Here is a 16,841-nt window from a genome sequence, read left to right on the forward strand (position 1 = left end):
GAAGTGGCTCAGGCAAACACAAGCACAACACTTCATCCCACAGGCACTCACACAAGCACCATCCCCATGCAGACACACCAACATCCACTGCCTCCACGGTGTCCCCGTCCTCCTCTTTGTCGACCTCCCTCCCAGTAGTGTCCCCATTCACACCTGCATACACTACATCATCATCCACTAACTCCATCACCAGCATGCCTATCACTACACGCCCCTCACTGGCTGTCACCAACCCCACATCCATGCACACGTCCCCTGTGTCCTCTCCCACTGTGTCTGTGACCCCTTCTCCCAAAGTACACAACGCAAGCACTCAGACACCCAACAGCCATCCACCTCACCACAGCATCCAGCCCATGCACCTGCACCCAAACACAGCAGACTGACACCTCCTACAACGACTCCCTCTTCCTCCACACCCAATCCGTCACCCTCTTCCCACCTCAGTGTCCCTAAGAAGCTTTTCCTCGCCATCATTGGCCTATTCCCTACCCCTCCCAGTCCTTCACTTCGGGCCAGGGTTGCCAGAACCTAGTCCAGCACCTCAGCCGCCCAGTCCACGGCCACTGTGATTTCTGCAGCAACTGCAGGTGTGAGAGGCTCCAAGGAGGCACCCGTCAGCCCAGCCAGTGTGCCAGCACCACCTGCCAAGGCCAAGAAGGGTCCGCCATCTAGCAAGGGCAAGAAGGGGACATCAGCCTGCAAGTGGAAGGAGGCACCACCAGCCAGCAAGAGCGAGAAAAAGACACCAGCTGGCAGAAGCAAGGAGGCACCTCCATCTGCCAAGGGGAGGAATGGGCACACAACACCAGCCATGACACTTCAGCTGTCCGAGGCTGAAGGTGAAGGCTACCACCACCAATGCCAGCACCGCCACCTGCACCGCTGCCAGCAGCACCACTGCCAGCAGTAGCAGCCCCAGTGGGCAGCCGTCCGAGGCTGCAGGTGAAGGCCTGGAGGCTACCACCACCACTGCCAGCACTGCACGTGCACCACGGCCAGCACCACCACCTACACCGCCGCCAGCAGCACCACTGCCAGCAGCAGTAGCCCCAGTGGGCAGCTGGCCGAGGATGTAGGTGAAGGCCTGGAGGCTACCACCATCACTGCCAGCACCACCACCTGCACAGTGGCCAGCACCGCCACCTGCACCGCGGGCAGCAACACCACTTGCACTGCCACCAGCAGCACCACTGCCAGCAGCAGCAGCTCCAGTAGGCATTTGTCCGAGGCTGAAGATGAAGGCCTGGAGGCTACCACCACCAATGACAGCACCACCACCTGCAGCGCAACTGGCATCCACTGAGCAGCCGTCACCGCCGGCGAGCAGTGTGGATTGGTGACTACATGGGCTGCAGTGCGTCCTGGCCCCTGCAACACCTGTCGGTGCGACACACAGGTGAGAGACTGTGACCTTGCCCCATCCAGGATGAAGCACACTTTGCACAAGGCCCCCTCCAGAACCAGTGGAAGAAGGCATCCACTCATCCCCTCCTTGCCACGATGAAGCACACTGGGCACAAGTCCCCCTCTAAAACCAGAGGAAGAAGGCATCCACTCAGCCCCTCCTTGCCAGGATGAAGCACACTGGGCACAAGGCTTCCTCCAGAACAAGTGGAAGAAGGCATCCACTCAGCTCCTCCTTGCCAGGATGAAGCACACTGGGCACAAGTCCTCCTCCAGAACCTGTGGAAGAAGGCATCCACTCAGCCCCTCCTTGCCACAATGAAGCACACTGGGCACAAGGCCCCCTCCAGAACCAGTGGAAGAAGGCATCCAATCAGCCCTTCCTTGCCAGGATGATGCACTCTGGGCACTAGGCCCCCTCCAGAACCAGTGGAAGAAGGCATCCACTTGAGAGACTGTGGCTTTGCACTCCCCAGGACCAAGAAGTGGGCAAACCACCCACTTGAGAGACTGTGGCCTTGCACTCCCCAGGACCAAGCAGTGGGCAAACCACCCACTTGAGAGACTGTGGCCCTGCACTCCCCAGGACCAAGCAGTGGCCAAACCACCCTCTAGAGAGACTGTGGCTTTGTACTCCCCAGGACCAAGCAGTGGGCAAACTACCCACTTGAGAGACTGTAGCTTTGCACTCCCCAGGACCAAGCAGTGGGCAAACCACCCACTTGAGAGACTGTGGCTTTGCACTCCCCAGGACCAAGCAGTGGGCAAACCACCCACTTGAAAGACTGTGGCTTTGCACTCACCAGGACCAAGCAGTGGGCAAACTACCCACTTGAGAGACTGTGGCCTTGCACTCCCCAGGACCAAGCAGCGGGAAAACCACCTTCTAGAGAGACTGTGGCTTTGCACTCCCCAGGACCAAGCAGTGGGCAAACCACCCACTTGAGAGACTGTAGCTTTGCACTCCCCAGGACTAAGCAGTGGGAAAATCACCCACTAGAGAGACTGTGGCTTTGCCCTCCCCAGGACCAAGCAGTGGGCAAACCACCCACTTGAGGGACTGTGGCTTTGTACTCACCAGGACCAAGCAGTGGGCAAACCAACCACTTGAGAGACTGTGGCCTTCCACTCCCCAGGACCAAGCAGTGGACAAACCACCCACTTGAGAGACCGTGGCCTTGCTCTCCCCAGGACCACGAAGTGGGCAAACCACCCACTTAAGAGACTGTGGCTTTGCACTCCCCAGGACCAAGCAGTGGGCATGGATCCCCCTCCAGGCCAGTGGCGTTGTACCATCTTCCGGCTGAGGTGCCCCCCCATTCCCATCCCCCTGAGGTGCCTGTGTTTTTTTGACCTAATGCCCCTGCAGTATTCTCTCCGTATTGAGGCAGGAGTCAAGTGTGGACTTGGCATATGTGCTATGGCCCAGTGGGCCACGGACATTTTGGAGTGGGCATTGTCCCTTCTTTTGTATATATTGTACATACTGTTTATTGTTTAAGGACGTATATATCTAAAACTGTACTATTACACTCATTTTACTCCATTCCTTTTGTCCTTGCATTATTCCTGAGGGTTACAGGGTGTATATGTGATGTTGTTGCATCTGTTTCTGTGTATGGTGTTGGGGGTGGGGGTGATGCGTGTTGCATGTGTGTGTCACTCTCTTTTTCCTCCCCCCTCTCTTGTGTGCTAGGTACAGTACTCACCGTGGTCGTCTTCGCCGGCGTTCGTGTTCCTGGTGTATGAGAAGGTACACCAGCATTGGGAAAAAGTGCAGCTCAAGCTCCATGGTGTTGTGGTTCTTACTTGAGTGTCGAGAGGTGAGTCGTTTCCCTTCAGTGTTCTGTTTCCGCTGTGCTTTTGATGATGTTGGTACCGCCTCTAAAAGCTGGCGGATAGGCGTGTTGTAATGCTGTGGGCGGTACATTGTCTTCTGCCTGGCTGTTGGTGATTACCGCTGCAGTGTTTATTGCTACCGCCGTGGCGGTCAGAGTGTTAAAGTGGCTGTCTGTGTTGGAGGTTTCCGCTGTGGTCATGATTCCATTTTTTTTACCGCCGGCCTGTTGGCAGTGTGACCGCCGCTTTATCACCGACCGCCAGGATTGTAATGAGGGCCTTAGGCCTTCATTATGACTTTGGCAGACTTCTCAGAAGGTTGCCAAAGCCATGGGCACCAGAAGACCGCCAGTGCTGGTGGTCTTCTCACCACCATATTACGAGTACTGCAGGATTTCTGCCACATTTTCGGCAGAAATCCTGCAGTAGTCGTGCTGGCGGTCGGAGGCACTGGGGCTGTTCCCCCACCTGCTCCACCCCACCAGTATCACTCCACAAGCCGTATTATGTGCAATAATATGGCCTGGGGGTGTCCTGCGTGGGGGGTTTCCCAGACGACCTCCTGCCTGGACTAGGTAAGTTGATCGTCCGACAGGGGAGCGGGGTGGGGGTGTTGTGTGTGCATGTGTGAGGTGTGGTGTCTGTGTGTTTGCATGAATGTGTGTATGTGTGGTTGTATGCATGTCTGAATGTAGAAGTGAATGCATGTATGCATGTCAGTGTGTATGCGAGTGTGAGTGTTGTGGTGAATGCGTGTTTCTCTGCTTGTGAGTATGCATGTTTGTCTGCATGTGAGTATGCATGTTTGTCTGGATGCGTGTGAGTGAATGCGTGTATGAATGTTGAAGTGAATGCATGTATGTCAGTGTAGGTGAATGAGTGTATGCGTGTTGCGTGTGGGTGTCTGTGTGCTGTTCGAGCAGTAGCAGGCCCCCATCCCCCTGCAGCGCCTTCAGACCCTCACAGGTGAGTAGTACGCTTTACAAATTCCCTAATTGATTGATTGATTGTGCGTGTATGCAAGGGTGTGGGCGCTGTCTCTGGAACAGGGTGGGGGGCACTGTGTCTGGAGGGGGGTGCTGTGTATGGAGAGGTGAGGGAGGTTTAGTGCTTGCTGGGTGGGTGGTCATTTACTGGTGACAGGGAAGAAATTCCCTGTCATCTGTAGCCTTTCTGCCAGGGTTTTCGTGACCGTGCTACCACCGGGGAAACCCTGGTGGAAAGGTGCCTCCTAATATTGCCAGAAGTCTTCTGTGGACCGCCGGGTTGGAGATGATCTCCCGCCCAACGGTTCCGACCGGCAGTATGAGTGGAGATGTGAAGGGTTGGCATTGGCCAACCTGCCACAGCCATAATGTGCCGGTCTTCACCGCCAGCCTGTTGACGGTGGGATCAACACCTTTACCCGGGAGGTCAGAATACCGCCAGGGTTATCATGACCCCCCATAGTGTAGGTGTCCCCAGATACTTTGGTTAAAATGTTAGTAAACCCCTGAATGGCTACATATGGTTAAAGTTTTAATATAGCTTGAATCATGGCCTCTTCAAAATCTATTAATATTTTATGTGGGGAGTAGGAGTTTGTTTTGATTTTAATTTGGTTTAGTAGCTCATAGTAAGTGCTTCTTAGGTAGTAGAACATACACAAATGATATATTAGTGTTTGATGTTCACCAAGTATGGTGTATATCTTAGTGAATGGTTTGGGGCACATTTTGAATGTGTCTTGCATCATCCACATATGAAACCGAGTTAGTTTTAATAAGTTATCTGTGGTAGAAAATATTGTAATATGTTTCTTATTGTTAAGTTTATCATGTAAGAGGAAGGGTTGCTCACATTGAACAATGGTTACGTGTTCCAGAATTCGGATATCTTGATATCTTTTAGGGGCTTGAGATGTATCACTGGTGACTTTCTTTGTTTTTGCATCTAAAAGTCCTAAGGTGGGCATAGGTAGTACCTTGCTTCCGATGTGATGGGGACCTTGGGAAATGCATCTTTTAATATTTTAGTTGGGGGTTCTTGGGAACTAGTACATGCTTGTTCAAATCTGATAGTATGGTGATTCCCAACCTGTGTTCAGAAGACCCCTGGCGGTAGATGAAGCCACCTCAGGGAGTCTGTGACTGCTTAGAAAATGAACTAATATTAACAGATTAATAAAGTGTAAATAAATAAAGTGGCTAAATGTACAATTGAAAATTGTCAAACATGCTGTTAATGTCAAGGAAGTTGAAAATGGAGGCAAAAAATTAAATTAGTATCCTCAGATTCATTTGTGGGAGCAGTGCAGGTGCATCAAACAGAATATATTATGGATGACGTGTGGCTTTAATTGAATTTAGAAGTCTCCAACCTTCCTATTCAAATTTAAAAAAAAAAAATGTATTTTGTTTGTTTGCAAATTAAACAAACAGTGTTATCATTGTGTATATGTTTGATGTCACTAAGGCAAGAGCAGGAGGTTATTGCTTTTCTTTTCTTGCCCCCAGGCTGTGGAATCCCCTTCCAATAGTGATTCAGAAATAGCAGTCAGAACCTCTAAAAATATGTCTTTTTGATCTATGATTTCAGCTAGGGTCAGCTAGGGTCCTGTCTTAGGAAACTGGGGTACTCATCTAACACTGGGAGGCACGGAGGGGTTAGCCAGGTGATATAGAAATTCTGGTTGAATCAAATTGAATGGAATGCTTGTTTCTGTATTTTTTGTGTATTGTTTTGTGGTTCAAATCATCAACGATGTTTAAGCCTGGGTCTCCAACTTCCAGTAATGATTTATCAAGGGGTCCCCGGATTCCATTCATGATTCAGTGGAGGTCCCTGGGTTCCAGTAAAGATAAGGTGGGGGTCCACAGAAATCAAAAGGTTGGAAACCATTTTACCTTACCTAAAGTTCTGTTACATTTGGGGAATAGTTGTGTTTCCCAACATTATTAACAATATCACCTTTTGTAGAGGCCCCCCCATAGCAAGCTTTAGAGTAATATTTAGTACATTTCCAATTGGTAGTTTCCTGTGCTCGTACTTTCTTCACTATAGGCGTAGCCCTTGTGATGGAGTACATGTTTCTCTTTTTGTGATATGCTGTTTCTTACTCATTCTGTCATTATGTCTAAAAGAGTGTAATAATATTTTGGATAAAGTACACCCTGCCATACATTATAAGAATATTGCAAGCCACCGAGGAGTTCAACAACCTTATAGAGGAACGAGGCCAAAGGCTGCATTTGTTTATGAGGTTATGGAATTCCGACTTGCAATAGCCTCATCATGCACGCCAAGAGGTACTTTATTGATATAATACATGGCCACACCATCACCTTTCACACAAACCACTTAAAGCCTTACTGTCAATCTGTTACATATAAAAGAGCGAGCATGTTTGTAAACATCAAGAATACAAATCTAACCCCTAGTGCAAAATTAGATATTTTTTGCAAACAGATATTAGAAATAATTTAATACAAGTCAGTTTAAAACAAAAAAATAAAAGCTTTAGTAGCTTGGAATAAATCAAAACATGCAGAAACATTCTAGATTTTCTCTAACTAACTGTGTATATAAAATAAATATGTTCTCTGTGCTTGTCATTGTGAACTAGAAAAACAGAGCAGAAGAAAGAAAAACAAAAGCAATGTTAAATTTTTTGTTGCTTTCAACAGCTGCTTCAATTATGCTCCATGACCTGATTTGCCTATCAAAGCAAAATATAAACGCTGTGGGATAGCGTAACTGGATGGACGGAATGCGGAACCAATCAAACATTCACCCCCAGTCACAGATCTGGGTTTACTCCATCCATTATTTTGCTCACCATGCCACCTCAGTTTGAACCCAGCCATATGCAAATCAGTCTTGACCCTGTTCCTCATGGGAACAGTCCAGCCCGAACTGCCAGGCCAGGTTCTCCCTGGACCGGAAACAAGCATCCTGGGACCTTTTTCGGGGTTTCACCCCTCATCAGCCAGGCTAGCTTGAATCCAGTGGCACAGTGAGCCCGGGACCCACGTCTGGGCATACCCGGCGCACATAGGGCAGCAAAAGCAAAGCAAAATATAAACGCTGTGGGATAGCGTAACTGGATGGACGGAATGCGGAACAAATCAAACATTCACCCCCAGTCACAGATCTGGGTTTAATCCATCCATTATTTTGCTCACCATGCCACCCCAGTTTGAACCCAGCCATATGCAAATCAGTCTTGACCCTGTTCCTCATGGGAACAGTCCAGCCCGAACTGCCAGGCCAGGTTCTCCCTGGACCGGAAACAAGCATCCTGGGACCGGTTTCGGGGTTTCACCCCTCATCAGCCAGGCTAGCTTGAATCCAGTGGCACAGTGAGCCCGGGACCCACGTCTGGGCATACCCGGCGCACATAGGGCGGCAAAAGCAAAGCAAAATATAAACGCTGTGGGATAGCGTAACTGGATGGACGGAATGCGGAACCAATCAAACATTCACCCCCAGTCACAGATCTGGGTTTAATCCATCCATTATTTTGCTCACCATGCCACCCCAGTTTGAACCCAGCCATATGCAAATCTGTCTTGACCCTGTTCCTCATGGGAACAGTCCAGCCCGAACTGCCAGGCCAGGTTCTCCCTGGACCGGAAACAAGCATCCTGGGACCGGTTTCGGGGTTTCACCCCTCATCAGCCAGGCTAGCTTGAATCCAGTGGCACAGTGAGCCCGGGACCCACGTCTGGGCATACCCGGCGCACATAGGGCGGCAAAAGCAAAGCAAAATATAAACGCTGTGGGATAGCGTAACTGGATGGACGGAATGCGGAACCAATCAAACATTCACCCCCAGTCACAGATCTGGGTTTAATCCATCCATTATTTTGCTCACCATGCCACCCCAGTTTGAACCCAGCCATATGCAAATCAGTCTTGACCCTGTTCCTCATGGGAACAGTCCAGCCCGAACTGCCAGGCCAGGTTCTCCCTGGACCGGAAACAAGCATCCTGGGACCGGTTTCGGGGTTTCACCCCTCATCAGCCAGGATAGCTTGAATCCAGTGGCACAGTGAGCCCGGGACCCACGTCTGGGCATACCCGGCGCACATAGGGCAGCAAAAGCAAAGCAAAATATAAACGCTGTGGGATAGCGTAACTGGATGGACGGAATGCGGAACCAATCAAACATTCACCCCCAGTCACAGATCTGGGTTTAATCCATCCATTATTTTGCTCACCATGCCACCCCAGTTTGAACCCAGCCATATGCAAATCAGTCTTGACCCTGTTCCTCATGGGAACAGTCCAGCCCGAACTGCCAGTCCAGGTTCTCCCTGGACCGGAAACAAGCATCCTGGGACCGGTTTCGGGGTTTCACCCCTCATCAGCCAGGCTAGCTTGAATCCAGTGGCACAGTGAGCCCGGGACCCACGTCTGGGCATACCCGGCGCACATAGGGCAGCAAAAGCAAAGCAAAATATAAACGCTGTGGGATAGCGTAACTGGATGGACGGAATGCAGAACCAATCAAACATTCACCCCCAGTCACAGATCTGGGTTTAATCCATCCATTATTTTGCTCACCATGCCACCCCAGTTTGAACCCAGCCATATGCAAATCAGTCTTGACCCTGTTCCTCATGGGAACAGTCCAGCCCGAACTGCCAGGCCAGGTTCTCCCTGGACCGGAAACAAGCATCCTGGGACCGGTTTCGGAGTTTCACCCCTCATCAGCCAGGCTAGCTTGAATCCAGTGGCACAGTGAGCCCGGGACCCACGTCTGGGCATACCCGGCGCACATAGGGCGGCAAAAGCAAAGCAAAATATAAACGCGGTGGGATAGCGTAACTGGATGGACGGAATGCGGAACCAATCAAACATTCACCCCCAGTCACAGATCTGGGTTTAATCCATCCATTATTTTGCTCACCATGCCACCCCAGTTTGAACCCAGCCATATGCAAATCAGTCTTGACCCTGTTCCTGATTTGCCTATCACCTTGACTGCTGACAGCAGGCATTCTGACATCAGAGCTCAACTGTGACATCTTATAATAGTTGTGTTCTGATGTCTTTTCTTTATAATCAGCGACTGGTGCACCAATTATAAAGAAATTAGAGACTGCATTTATTCAGGGATTACAGAATTCCATATATTATATCAAGTATTACATGTTTAAAAAAATATACCACATTTCATATTGACTTGCAACATTTCGTTTTTTGTTTTATAATTTATCCTTGCTGCAAATTGAGGCTTTTATTTTCAGACTTTCCATTGGGGTTCTTGTAATGTTACTTAGGGCAGTCAGTCAGACTGCAAGTCTACTGTGGTGGCAGTCCCAAGTACACCGCTGAGTTGATGGTCTCCTGCACACCCAATTATGATGCATGCAGCCTGAATTCCTGACCATGATGACACAGGTTGACCCTCTAGTGAAGGGGCGGACTGTAATGTTGGCCATATGTACTCTGTAGCTGTCAGTGGAGTGTGTTTCTGCCGACCAGATTATGAAAACACAGGCGCACTGGCGGTCCCTTGTCTTCAACCACTGAAGGCAGTTGAGTGCTGCAGAATACGCACAGCATTGCACCGGAACAGTGGCCAATGCATGAAGACAAATACAACACACCTGATGACCAACTGCAAAAAAGTGGAAACATTGACAATCACACCATAAAACACACCCCATTCCAGACCATGATTCTTTGCTACTCCACTGCAGCACAGCCATTCTGGCAGCACATCTTGTTAAGAGAAGGCAGACCTTTTTTTCCAGTCCCATCCCTATTACTGCTCACCAAACACCTTGCCAAAACCCTTTTTTATCATCTCTTTGTGCAGATTATTCACTTGTATTGTTGCTCTGTCACCCTATATTGGGGATATGTCACGGCTCAAAACCCTACATTTTTCTGAGGCAAAGTTGACAGTCATGGTGGATGAAATCATAAGAGTAGAGCCACAATTGTTAGGGCCATATCCACAATACACCTTTCAGTCAGAAAAGGGAAATGTGGTTAAAAACTGCAGACAGGGTGATTGCAGAAGGCACACCTTGCGCACACATGAGGAATTAGGAAGAGGTAGAACGATATGAGGGGGAAGGTACGTTCCCTGTCCTCCAAGCAGCACTTTGAGTCCAATAGGACTTGTGGTGGTCCTCCCAGCAACCTTATCAGATGGTTCCTGTGGGAGGTGACAGTCTTGGCCATTCTGCATCCTGAAGGCTTGGCAGGAATACCTGGGGGAGTTGACTCTGGTAAGTCACAGCTCACTAACCGTCACCCAATCTTCATGTCCTGTCTGCCCCCAATCAAGCCTCTGCAAATTTGTGAACCACCTAGTTTTTAAACATGCAAAGCACAAAGTAGCAGGGAGAGCTTGTCTAATCATTGCCAATGTGTGTTGTTGCAGAAGGGATCACACATATCAATTACCATTAAAAGCCACGTGTTCCAGTGGAGTCTGTAAGTGTAGCCCCACAAAAAATAACTAGTTAGAAGCTATTATATGTGTCAGTTGCTAACTAGAAGGCCCATACCCAAATGCAGTTTGGGAACAGGAATGTTACTTAAACCATGTTGTAAGTGTTGGCAAGTAGACATTGAAATAGGTTATATGTTGGAACCACAGGTGCTTCAAGCATCCGTGGCTAAACAACGAGGTCGGAACAACAACCTCGTTCTAACCACTAATGCCTTTACCACGAATGCATTTACAACGATTTCACCATTGTAAATGCATTCCTGGTAAAGCCATTAGCGATCAGCATGCACGGTTCCAGCATGCTTCCCCATTAGTCCCCCATCCCCAAAAATTACCGCGACCCCCCATCCCCACAACTACCCCACCCCCCAAAATTAACAGAACCCCAACCTCCTCCCCTAAAACCTAAACCACCCCAACCCACCCCTGAAACCTAAACCCTGATCCCTCCTCCCCCCAAACCCTAATCACCCTCAGCCCCACCCCAAAAACTAAGAATGCCCCGAGTCCTCACCCCACCCCACCCCTAAAACCTAAACAACCCAACCCCCAACCCACCCCTTAAACCTAAACCCTGCCCCCCCAAAGCCTAATCACCCCGAGCTCCCCCCCAAAAAAACAGCCCCAGTCCCACCCCAACTTACCTCTTCCTTCCCCGCGTCGACTCCGACTCCGTTCTTCTGTACCTTAATCACGCATGGACATTGTTCAGACATGCGTGGTTAAGGTACCAAAACCAGGAAGTCATGGAAAATGAAAGCGAAACAACGCTTTCGTTTTTCACGACTTTGTGGTTTCGGAGTCGTTGTTCCGGGTGTTTCCCATTGAAATGACCACAACTAGCATGAGGCCTTTCTTTTGCAACTCAAAACATTTAAAAAATGTGATTATGAACATTCTAACTTGCCTGACATATCACAAGTGATGTCCCCTTCACATGGAGTGATCATTCAACAGAACATGGCCCTCTCAGAGACATTTCTGCCTACTCTGCATCATGTTGTTCTGCTCCTATGAATTAAAACAATTGATGAAAAGACTGACATCATACCAAGTGTGTGGGTCTAAGTTTAGATAAGCATGAAGTCAACTCAGTTCACTACTTATTACAGGTGAACCACTGTCACAGCACCTGCCGCATGAAGAATAATGTGAAATATGGAAATAAGTTGTGCTTTTGCCTATCTAGTGCACAGCTAGGCCTTTGAAATGGTCAGCTAGAAATGTAAAATCTCCACCGTGTTGGCTTGAATGTTGGGGAGATGTCATGTGGGACATCAATACAAAAGGGAAACACCTCAGGACATCCAAAGAGCTAAGGGGTACATGTACGAAGAATAACATTTGTGAGTAGTAAATCCGAATGTACGTACAAATAGATGACCAATTTAGCGATTGAGTGCCGAGTCGCATCGCAATTTGAATAATTGCAAATTGGGATTACCTAAATTGGGAAAGGGGGTGCTACCGAATGGCAATTTGAGACCTGGAGCAATAGAACAGAGAAATTTCACTTCCTGGTGCTGGGTAATGACCTTAGAACTAGGAAGTGCCTCCCATGTAACTTGGAGGAGTCTAGCCAGTACACACATCAAAGGCACACCTAGCTGAGAGGAGCAACTGCAGCCATGGCCAGCCAAACAAAGGAGGAAAACATAGCAGGGAGAAAGAGAAAGCTGACATTTTCAGAAAAAGAGTTGGAAGTTCCCACTGAGGAGTGGTGCCTACATAATGAGGTCCTGTTTGGGAAGGCAGCAATGACTGTGCCTGACTCACAGAAAAAAAAAATCTGGATGGACATACAGAGCAAAATCAATGCTGTTGGAGTCAGCCACCGCTCCATAGAGGAAGTGCGCAAAAGATGGTATGACCTCAGGTCAAGAACCAAGGAAATGGTGGCAGGGCAGATAAAGGAGGCACATGGAACAGGTGGGGGACCATCCACAGTACCAGTACCCACAGCAATTGAGAGGTTGGTACAGACCACACTGGAGCCAGAGGCTTTTGTGGGAATCAGGGACCTGGACAGTTCAGCACCAGGATCATCCAAAAGAAAGTAGCACATCTCACTTTTTCAAACTTTTCAGGGCACTATGCACACAACCACAAATTACAAAAGCATACATAATTCAAATATTTCCATGTCTATAAATCCAGCTCAAGTACAGTGCATTATGGGTAATGAAGTACAGTAGTCCAAAATTTGATGAATTTTTATTTTGATAAGCCTCACATCTGAGAGGCACTGGCAGTGTATCCCCTGTATTCCACAGGTCTCCCTCAGGTATCCACTGATGACCCCAGCGTGGAGGGAGGTGATGATGCCTCCTTGGCAGCAGATGAGGCAGTCTGCATTTCCGCAAAGGATTTCAGCACACCAACCATTGTTCCCAATGCACCTGAAACCACAGAGGACACAGATCTGGATAATAAGGGTGTAAACCTGACTCCCAGTCCACAGATGGGTGATAGCCAGCCTCAGAGATTTGCAGGGTGAGGGCATAGAAGGCATTGCCTACATGTGCTGCAGGTTACGAGGATGGCAGTACTCAACTATTTCTGGTCCTGGAGGCATCCCTACTCAGCAGTCAATGCCTGCAAAACAAACATATGCGCTTAATGAACAGGAATGTACATCATGTGCAACAGACTCTCACACAGGGATTTGGGAATGTGGGAACACAATTGGCCACTATGAATGGCAACATGGTCAACCTCAGCACTGCCATCACTGACCTATGCATGGAAATGGTGGCAGATCGTGCCCATGTAAGGTGCCATGGGTGCAGCATAGCTGCACGGATGGACCGGCTAAGTCAGTCCATTGACACACTGTCACGCTCAAAGTCAAACTGGGACATATGGAGATGTGGCCAGGGTACTAGGCCGCACTACTGCAGCTGTGGACCTACTTCATACCTCCCAGGCAGCAAGAGGCACTGGTGACACCCCTCAAGACAGTGAGGATATATCCAGTGAGAGCAGCATTTCCGCCTCCGATGCCCGCATCCTGTGTAGTAGCATTGCCCACCAGGCACAGGCCATGGTGGTCGTAGCCGTAGGAGGGTGTGATGTGATGACTCTAGCTTTTTCTTAAGGCACATGATTGGAGTGTGCCAGGTGATGTTACACCATTTTTGTTTACTGGTTGGGACATGCCACTATTGACATAATGCACTCCTGACATTAAAGGATATTTTTTTGCAACAACCTGACTATGGGCCTCATTTTGACCCTGACGGCCAGTGGTATACCGGCGTTAACACCACCAACAGGCTGGCAGTGTCCTTGAGTCATTTTTTGCCCGGGAACACCTACCTTGCATGTCATTAACACAAGGTAGGTTTCAACTGTAAAGAAAATGACTCTCACTCCATAAATTTGGCGCTAGACGGATCTAGTGCAAAGTATAAATAGAGAGTTAAGTTTGCGCCAAATTTGCGCAAAAAAATATGCAAATCCAGCGCAAACAGAGTATAAATATGCCCCTGAGAGTCTTTCTCCATAGAAAACAATGGAAATGATGATTTTGCACGAAGTACATGATTAGCGTCAAAAATAAAGCCGGACGAGTGAGCATGCCTCAGAAAAGGCAGCGAAGCATCAATTTCTTCCTCATAAGGGAGGCCGAGCATCATTTCTTCTCTGGTCATGTCAGTGATGCGTTGTTTCTTCCGTCTTGCAAGAGAGCGATGCGTCGATTTCCACATGGGGCACATCAAATCTGTGCGTTGACTTGGACACCCAGGGACGGTGCGTGGAAAATCCTGTTGCACAGTGTCACACTGCATTGGGTTTGCATCCTTATCAGCAGTAGCAAGCGGGTATTGCACATAATTTTTCTAGCCACGATGCATCGATCTCCCAACAGCAATGCAGGTGAAGCATCGATTTTAGCCACGAAGCTGTTGAGGTGTTGTTTATCAGACGTGTTGCAGATGCTGAGTCGAAAATTTCCCCATACGGCATTCTGAACATGGATTTTCTGGTCTTGCCTGCCAACTTTACCTTTCAAGGGTCTGGGGACTGGATAGGACACCACTTGGCAGGGCAGGAGTCTCAGCAGAGAGTCCAGATGTTAGCAGAGGAAGTCTTTGGTTGACCTAATACTTCAAAACAGGAGACAAGCCCAGTTCAAGCCCTTGGAGATTCTTCATAAGCAGGAATATACCACAAATTCCAGTCTTTGTCCCCTTTCACAGGCAGAAGCAGCAACTGCAGGATAGCCCAACAAAGCACAGTCACAGACAGGGGCAGCATTCCTCATGAGCTCTTCAGCTCTTCTCCTTAGCGGAGGTTTGTCTTGGTTCCAGAAGTGATCTAATTTCCAGGGGGTTTGGGTCCTATACTTATACCCCTTTCTGCCTTTGAAGTGTTTTGAAGGAAAGTCTCTGTTGTTCACAAGATCCTGCCTTTCCCAGGCCAGGCCCCGGACACACACCAGGGGGCTGGAGACTGCATTGTGAGAGGGCAGGCACAGCCCATTCAATTGTAAGTGACCTCTCCTACCTCCACTCTAGCACAGATGGCTCATCACGATATACAGGCTTCACCCGAGCTCCCTTTGTCTCACTGTCTAGAGAGGATTCAGAAACAGCCAAACTGTCAAACTGACCCAGACAGGCAATCCACAAACAGGTAGAGTCACAGAATGGTTTAAGCAAGAAAATACCTACTTTCTAAAAGTGGCATTTTCAAACTAACATTCTAAAAAACAACTTCACTATAAGATGTATTTTTAAGTTGTGAGTTCAGAGACCCCAAACTCCAAATTTATCTCTGCCTTCAAAGGGAATCTGCACTTTAAAGTTATTTAAAGGCTGCCCCCATGTTAACCTATGAGAGAGATAGGCCTTGAAACAGTGAGGCCTGCATTTAGCAGTATTTCACTGTTAGGACATGTAGCACATATCGGTACATATCCCACCTTTAACATACACTGCACCGTGCCCATGGGGCTACCTAGGGCCTACCTTAGGGGTGCCTTACAAGAAAAAGGAAGGTTTAAACCTGCCAAGTGGGAACACTTGCCAAGTCGAATTGACAGTTTAAAAGTGCACACAATGACACTGCAGTGGCAGGTCTGAGCCATATTTACGGGGCTACTAATTTGGGTGGCAGAACCAGTGATGCAGGCCCACTAGCAGCATTTGATTTACAGGCCTGCACTCTATTAGGGGCTTTCTAGTTTTCCTTGCCATGTGGTAGTAGTAATGCAATGTGTGTGCCAACATGTGCTACAACAAGATGTTGTATAGGAGCCCAAACATTATATTCACCCTCAAGATTGGCTAAACCCTCCTTGTGTGGGATGCGTTTGTAGTTGTTGATGTGTTTCATCAGTGTAGGGCAAAGTGCATGTAGCACGACAGAGAGATTTGTTGTTAACATTCCACAAGATGCAAGGAATGTTGATTAGAATCATCCTGTGCTCAATGGGATCCTGACATGTGTATGTCTATTGGGCTCTTTGATGAGGAATTCCCTTTGTGGACTAGGTGAAATAGCTCCTGCTGGTGACAGAAACCACTTAAATTTTGCCTATTTACAATGAAATGGTCTGATGTGTCACCTCTGTCCATGTTGAGTTTTTCTGCGCAATTAATTGTGGCCACTGGTGCAGAACATTGTTGCCTTGTCTGATTGGCTATGTGTCTGACATGGGGCTGGACTATTGATGCTACAACGTACTTAAGCTGGTACATGGGTACACACACAAGCACAGAAGCACAAACACAGGCATACAGGCATTGCACCACTTTGTAACCCTTTGTGCTACATTTTGCCTGCGCCAGGCATAACGTATGCCAAGGAGGCGTTCCCCCGTTAGGGAGAGATGGAAGTTTTGTCTAGTGACAGTTTTGACTCACCTAAGGTTGAGCAGATGGTTAATGTGCATGCTGCAAAGAACTTGTATCATGCAATGAACAGCATTTTATGGGCATAGCAGTCGGTTACTGCTTTTGTCAGTGAGTTTCTTTTGTCACTCTGCGGTTCATAAGTTACAATCATAATGTAGCACAGTGAGTTATGAACTGCCATCAAACAGTTGCATGCACACTGCATGGCAGAAATGAGAAAGTTATGTTTTCCCCCCGTATTTCATTATCCTTATGCTGCTAAAAAAGGGTTGCTTGCATTG

The sequence above is a fragment of the Pleurodeles waltl genome, chromosome 3_1 (assembly GCF_031143425.1).
Source record: "Pleurodeles waltl isolate 20211129_DDA chromosome 3_1, aPleWal1.hap1.20221129, whole genome shotgun sequence".
Lineage (NCBI taxonomy): Eukaryota > Metazoa > Chordata > Amphibia > Caudata > Salamandridae > Pleurodeles > Pleurodeles waltl.